Raw genomic sequence first — 8,309 nt, 5'->3', positions numbered from 1 at the left:
AGTGTGTGTGTGTGTGTGTGTGTGTGTGTGTGTGTGTGTGTGTGTGTTTGTGTGTGTGTACCTGAGAACATCAAGATCAGAGGTCAACTGTCTCATTTTTAGAACTGTCCACTTTGGTTTGTGTTTTTTTTTTTCCACTTTGTTTTTTGAAAAAGAGTTTGGCCAAAAAGCCTTGGGGATACTTCTGGCCCCAACCACCCCACAGCACTGCAGCACTGGAATCACAAATACATGCCATCATACCTCCCTTTCTACATAGCTCCTGGGGCTTGAACTTCCACCCTCAGGCCTACGCAAGTGCTGCTTACCCAGCTCCAGTTATTTATCTTCTTAGAAGGCTTAGGATGCTGTTTCTTACAGAATTCATTCTCATGAGAACTTTGCACCTGTCAGCAACATCTGCATCACCTGCAAGCTTTTAGTAAATGTAGAACTATAAGCACAGACCCAAAGTCAAGTGATGCAACATCTGGATTTTAACAACATCCCCCTGTGATTCCTACACTCGTTGAATCTGCAGTAGCCTTTCATTGGCATACTTAAAACCAATGACTCCTCACCCTTGGACAGCTTTGAAGAATTCCAATTCCAGAATGAACTGCCAAGATCAGTGTTCTTTAAAGCTCTTCAGATGGTTTCACTGTAAACAAAGTGACTTCCTCAGGTAAAATGATATAACCATAGTATAAAAAGAAGGCCTTCATCATCCAGCAGAGACAGAGATCATTGAAACAGATGCACAAGTGATAGCAACTCTCAACATAGGCCAGTACATAGCCAGAGATACGACCTCTTTAGTTAAGAAAAGAGAGTTGGGAGTTAAAGCCTGACGCCCTCATGTTGAGACTCCCCTCACCTAGCTATGGTTGATAATAAATTACAGGGAAGCTCTTTCATAATACAGTTCAGGGTTAGAAAAGCCAAGCCTATGTTTGCACAACTCAAATCTTATAGGAATTGCCCTTTGGGAAATGCCAATCTATTACAGGGAGCTTTTACAGTATTTGTATTTTAGTGACTACCAAGCCTCAGCTGCACTGTAGACTCCCCTGGTGTTGTTAAAAACATGCTTCCATATGCTATGCCCACATGTGTTCAGTTGGGACCTTCAAGAAGAATCCAGAGCATCTGAATCGTCAAAACCCAACCAAGATGTAAGCACTTTTGCCCAGACAGTGACACTTTGCCAGCCACAAGAACTTACAAATTACGACTCTCCCTTACAGTCTGTCCTGTGTCCCCTCATCAACTCATACTCCATAGTTGGTTGAGATTTCACATAGATATACCTCTCACCACATGTAGCTCAAGTGCAGCTTTTAAGTGACTGTTATCTACCAGCCATTCTGGATCTGGAACAGGCTGTGAGACAGATTCGGGAATGAGCTGGTAGGGGCTGAGGTCAGGCTGTTTCTAGAAAGATGGATTAGATGATCTCAGTTGAACCCAAAGTCAATGGAATCTCATCAAACTACTTTAGATATTGGAGCAAACACCCAGGTAAGGGAGGGCTTCACAGAAAACAGTTGTTGTTATCACTGCAAGCAGAGTCTCTGAATCCCAAATTGATGCCAAGTGAAGACAGTTAGAGATGAAACTTCAGACCATTTTTGTGAAATCAAGCTTGGAGCATATTCCAGCTAGTGTCCTGAATGGAAGATAGAGCATATGAAGAAATCTCCCTTCCTGTGGACAGGCTAGCCTGAGAAACAGAGTGAAGAGTGTTGACTCACACATAAGGCATCCCTTTCTCTAAACGGTACAAATCAATCAATGACAGCACAGGGAGCCACATTTCATGGTGTTGAAATTGAATGTGGAGTGACAGGTGGCCTTCCTTCCCCACTGAAGGTGAAGAGAAAGAGCAGAGTGGAGATAAACTGACTTTTAAATGACTCTGAGAGTAGGACAAAGAGTTCCTGCAGTAGGCTAATGCAGAACCAGGGGGAAAGGAGCCTGGTCCCCTACGCTCATGCCTCCTGACCTAGGGAATCTAACAAAACATGGGTCCAAGAATTTCACAACCCACAGAGAAGCAGCCAAGTACCCTATATTGTAAAAATGCTTTTTTTAAAAAAAGGTGCCCCTGGTCCTATGTCCTCAAAGCATGGTTTGGCTATTGGGAATCTTCAAAGACATACTTCTTTTTTTAATTTTTATTAGATATTTTCTTCTTTTACATTTCAAATGCTATCCCGAAAGTCCCCTATACTCTCCCCTCGCCCTGCTCCCCTACCCACTCACTCTCACTTCTTTGCCCTGGCATTTCCCTGTACTGGAGCATATAAAGTTTGCAAGACCAAGGGGCCTCTCTTCCCAAGGATGGCCGAGTAGGCCATCTTCTGATACATATGCAGCTAGAGACACAAGCTCTGGGGGTACTGGTTAGTTCATAATGTTGTTCCACCGATAGGGTTGCAGACCCCTTCAGCTCCTTGGGTACTTTCTCTAGCTCTTCCATCGGGGGCCCTGTGCTCCATCCAATGGATGACTATGAGCATCCACTTCTGCATTTGCCAGGCACTGGAATAACCTCACCAGAGTCAGCTACTTCAGGGTCCTTTCAGCAAAGAAAGACATACTTCTATCCTTGGGAACAGATTCCTTAATCTTGGTATCCTCACCTCTCCAAGTTTTCACAGTTTCTTAAAGTTCTGGAATCAAAATTAATTTTAAATGAATTTGACCAACACAAAATAGGACCTTTAGGGGTGAGTAAATATGAGGCCCCACACAAAACTCTGGACACACAAAGCTCTGGAAATCAGGCCAGCAGCAGGGCCGTGGAGATGTAGGTTCAAATCCTGGCTCCTTCACTGTGTAGCAAGCCTATTCCAGTCCCTTAGTTCTTTCCCTGTTATTTAGAAGATGGAAATAACAATGCTACTGACTCCAAGTGGGGACTACTGGGATTATGTTTAGGATGTTGAAAAGCTCTAGAAACTACTAACAGAGATGTTTAAAATGTATCATATATGTTTCCCTGTACAACAATTCTGAATGTTCAGAGACTTCTCTCAGCACCTGGGTCCACTTTGAATTAATGAGACCAATTCCAAGATAAAGGGTTTAGCTATACTGTGCCCTGGCTCTCTATATTTCCCAAAGAAGAGAAAGTATATCATTCACTGCCATGATCCAGTGACAGTCCTTGAAAAAGACGGAGCATCAAGGGTTTGGAAGGAGGAAGGCAAGCCATTCATCACTGCATGTTCTATTTCAATGTCATGATACAGCTCCCACTTCCATCTGAGCACTTTCAAACAGCTTTCATCCACTGCTCATCTCTACAGTTGAAACTTAAGCATTAGGATGAAGTAGCCACAGTTGCATGAAGGCTGTTGGCCTGCCTCATTAAGGTTTCTGCCACTGAGTTCCAGTGATGATAGAAATGTAAGTGATCCTTTCAATGAGTGTTAATATGGGTCACCTGTCTATGTCACACTATGTCAAGTGTGTCTCTAAGGCTCTGAGCTAGAATACAAAGATTTCCCCAGCAGGAGACAAGGGCTTCACATTACTATAAATTAATCTTATAAATATCTGATTTCTAGGAGGCTACCAGGAAATGACTCCCAGATTTCATGTGTATGTGCCTCTTAGTGTAACTGATTATCTGGGGCACAATGCTGTTCTATGACAAGGGACAGGCCACAACCATGAGAGGAAAGAGCATTGTCTTTCCCACAGAGTGAGGTCAACACAGCATCTGCAGTTATGAGGAAAGGCAGTCATCAGACAAGGAAAGGAGAAATGAACCCCAGAGGCAGCGGAGGATCCAGTCCTCTTTATCCTCATATGGTTAGCCTGCCTGCCAGCATGAACATTGACCTGACACATGCCAGTCAGGTGAAGATAAAGGCAGAGTTTTCAGCCAGAGGTGAAAAAGATTCACTCTGTAGTCTTCCTGGGACCCGGCTGATGAGATAAGAGTATCTGGAGAGGCTTTAAGTTAGAACATCCTGCTGATAGGACTCTGTTATTTTTCTGCCACAATCTCAGGCCAAAGCCTTGCTCGAATATCCTATCTAGTCTCAATGGAATAGAAATGTTCAGTGAGCGTAACCCTAGCTAAGGCCACCAGGGGTGACACTCCTGCAAGAGTCTCCTGCAAGGTAAAATGATTCCAGCATGGGGTTACAACCCTTCATCCTCACAAAGAGACATTTCTTCTTCCTCACAAAGAGAGTCTGTCTGTAGCCACCCTCAGCAGCAGATATTCTATCCCCTCAGAGTGGAGGGCTTACCTCACTGGCTTGAAACAGTCCCAAGATGGGAACCACTGGATGCTAAGTGGGCTGGAAAAGACTCCAAGTGTGCTTTTCGTCTCCCCTCTCATACTAGCAGCATTGGGATGGATGCTTTTAGGGTTTATGCCCACTTTCCCCCAACTTGCTTTCAGAAAGAATCTCACCTTCTAACTCCCTATTAAACCAATGCCAGTGTCACTGGGGGGCGGTGGTGAAGGTTTAGTATCCCTCTCAGCAAGATGCTCTCAGCTCCACACCTCGTCATTTCTTTCTGTTAGCCTGAATTAATCAGTCCTTGCTCTCCATCTCAGCATCTTCTAAACTTTCAAGTTCTCAGATTTCATTGTTTCCTTCCCTAACTCAAATAACTTCCATCAGTGCCCCTTTTCTTCAAATAATGCAGTCATTCTTCAAAGAATGTGCATTATTCCCAAACGTACTCCAAGCAATGTTTTCCCAAGCTCAGAAACGTCACTCTAGGGATCCTGCCTCTCCAGAGTGAGAGAAGAAGGAAAGCAGAATGGAATGGTGGGAGATAACCTCCAATTAATTTAGATACTTTTAATTAAATTATTTCCAGGGTGTTTTTGTATGTTTGTTGACTTTTTGCTTTTGGTTTTGGGGGGGGTTGTTTGGTTGGGTTGGTTTGGTTTGGTTTGGTTTGGTTTGGTTTGGTTCGGTTCGGTTCGGTTCGGTTTGGTTTGGTTTGGTTTGGTTTGGTTTGGTTTGGTTTGGTTTGGTTTTAGTGATTTTGTTTGTGGTTACTTAGCTAGTAAATTTGCTAGCAGTCCACTTTCAAATACCAAAATGCTCAGAGATGTGCCTGAATGAGCAATAGACTCTAAACAAGTGATGAAAATCAGTAATTGCTGTGTGTTGGCTCTTTTTCAAATGTACATTTATTGGATCCATCGTTCATTGGTCTTTCATAATAGCTGTTTTACTAAAAATACTCATGGCCTGCTTATATCTCTTATGCATTCTGAAGGTCTTGGTCTCTGACATCTGAGTCAGTGAATTTCAGTAAACTCAACACACCCTAACACACACACACACACACACACACACACACACACACACACACACAAGTGCACAAAGATAGAGAGAGATGGAGAGACAGAGAGACAGAGGCAGAGACACAGACAGGGAAAAAAAACAGAGAACAGATTGTCACTACACCGGATGGAACCCATCCTGACTTCCCATGTAACTCTCAGAGTATGAGCATCTTAATCCATGGGAAAGCACTGGTACCTAAAAGCATAAATTTTTCATGTAACTTAACCTAGAAACACACACCCACTACTTTAGCTGCTCCAAGGTTGTACGGTCCCTATAGTAACAGGGGATGTTGATACAATTTCCACATACCATTCTAGTGGGCTTTATGGTGATTTTTACTCCTCTCGGTTTCATCTTTGTTCATTTTCAAACTTAATTTCTGTCAGTGGACAGTTTCAAGTCCCTCTTAATTCTTGGAGAATTCACCTCAGTAGGAAAAATGTCTCCATTAAGAATGATAAATGGGAAATGTTTGTTTCTTCCTAGCATCCTGCTAGAGTTGGCATTTTTGATTGATACTAATAATTCCCTTGATCAAATAGCAATGTTTCTTATGCTAATGGTGTTATCATTTTACTTTTATATTATAGATGCTAAAAAAAACCCTTTTCTCTGTTTAAAAATGTTTTTCAGAGCTTGCTCAGATAATTACCCAACTTAGGAATCAATGATGGGGTAGGAAGGCAACGGTGTTTTCTATGGCTCTTGTTGTTGCTGCTGCTGTTGATATTAATGTGAATAGCTCAGCAGTGAGCTTGCTAAGTTTATAAAGATGTATTGTGTGCAGAACACATAAAGTCTCCAACTACTTTGAGAGTTAAAGATGAATAATTTACTTTGTGAATTGTTTGTAGCGGTGTTGTTAGTGATTGTTGACAGCATACCTCCTTCTTTGTTGCCAGCATGATGTCACATTTCTCTTACTGCTGCCTTCCAGAAAGCTGTGGCCTCTACACCATACCTCAAGCCTTCCCCCATGGGACTGCCATCAATTTTACAAGGCAAAACTACAGCTGAAGCTGAAATAACCTTGTGCCTATTGTTGTAGCCCAGTGAGGTGATATGTGTAAATCCCAACACTAGGGAGCCTGAGACAAGACTGAGAGTTAGAGAACAGCCTGGGTTATAGAATGAGACAGCATCACAAACTCCAGGAAAAAGAAGAAAAGAAGAAATTTGGGAGCAGACCTAAGAAGACTCTGTGTGTGTGTGTGTGTGTGTGTGTGTGTGTGTGTGTGTGTGTGTGTGTGTTGAAATACTGCACGGTCATAAAAATGAAATTGCACCACTTGTGACAGAATGGACCCAAGGACATTGTATTGAGTGAAATAAGCCATGTGACAGAAGAATGGATACAGAAAATGTGGTTCATTTATACAATTGAATACTACTCAGCTATTAAGAATGAGGATATCCTGGGATTTGCAGACAAATGGATGGAACTAGAAAATATCATCCTGAGTGAGGTAACTCAGAGCAAAAAGGACATGCATAGTATGTACTCACTAATAAGTGGATGTTAGCAACAACAACAACAACAAAAGTACAGAATACCCAAGATACAGTCCACAGAACTCAAAAAGCTCAACAAGCTGAAGTGCCCAAGTGAGGATGCCTCAGACCCACTTGGGAGAGAGAAGAAAACAATCACAAGTGGGGAGGGAGGGGGGAGGGACCTGGGAGGAAAAGTAGACAAGTTAGGGGGAAGAAGGGGGAGAGGAGAACCTGATCTGGTATTGGGTAAGGGAAAAAGACTGAAGCCCTGAGAGCCAGCAGAAACAATGGAAACAGGCAACCTCAGGAAATAGGAGGTTGGGGGGACCCCCAGAATGCACCAGAGACCTGGGAGGTGAGAGACTCTCAGGAATCAAAGGGAGGGACCTTAGATGAAATGTCCAACAGTAGGAAGAGGGAACTTATAGAGTCCACCTCCAGCAGGAAGACAGGGCATCAAATGAGGGATGGGGTTGCCATCCCACAGTCATATCTCTGACCCAAAATTGTTCCTGTCTGAAAGAATTAAAGGGTTGCAAATGGAGAGAAGCCTGAGGAAAAGAAGGTCCAGCGACAGGCCCAAAGTGCGATCCAGCTCAAGGGGAGGTCCCAAGGCCTGACACTATTACTGAGGCTATGGAACACTCACAAAAAGGGATCCATCATGACTGCCCTCTGGAAGATCCAACAAGCAGCTGAAAGAGTCAGATGCAGATATTTGCACCCAACCAATGGACAGAATCTGCTGACCCCTCTGGCTGAATTAAGGGAGAAGCTGAAAGAAGCTGAGAAGAAGGGTGATCCTGTAGGACGATCAGCAGTCTCAATTAATCTGGACCCCCAAGTTCTCTCAAGCATTGGACCACCAAACAGACAGCATACCCTACCTGATATGAGGCCCCCAACACGCATACAGTAGAGGACTTCTGGGTCTGTGTTCATTCAGAGATGATGCACCTAACCCTCAAGAGACTAGAGGCCCCAGGGAGTTTAGAGGTCAGATGGGGTGGGAGAGTGGGGGCATCCACGTGGAGACAGGGTGGGGTGGGGAGGAGGTGTGGGATGTGGAGTAGATGGAAGGTGGATGGGGGGTTGGGGGCAGGTAATGGAATATGGAGTGTTAAAAAAATTAAAAATAAAATAAAATTTAAAAACTAAATAAATATAAATATATGAAAAAAGAGAGAGAGAAAGGGCCTTAAATAAGGTAGGGTGTAAATAAAAGTATTATGCAGCCATTTAGGAGTCTATCTCTTATGAGCAAAGGATTTGATGAGGAATCCAGATGGTGTGGAAGGACAATAATTACAGCAGCTGAGCTTAACTAAGACAAAGCCTGGCATACTGTGGGTTTCCAGTGATTTCTCAGGATGCTGTTCACTAAGGCTGGTGTTGGGCCCTACTACTAAGGTTGTAGTCTACCTTGTCCAGACAGTTTTACTAAGCTCAGTGCAAAATGAAGGACTCCTTTTACTTAGTGGGGCTTCCTCTTCTCTGCCTGGT

Source organism: Mus caroli, chromosome 7, assembly GCF_900094665.2.
Source record: "Mus caroli chromosome 7, CAROLI_EIJ_v1.1, whole genome shotgun sequence".
Classification (NCBI taxonomy): Eukaryota; Metazoa; Chordata; class Mammalia; order Rodentia; family Muridae; genus Mus; species Mus caroli.
This window is presented reverse-complemented; position numbering follows the sequence as displayed.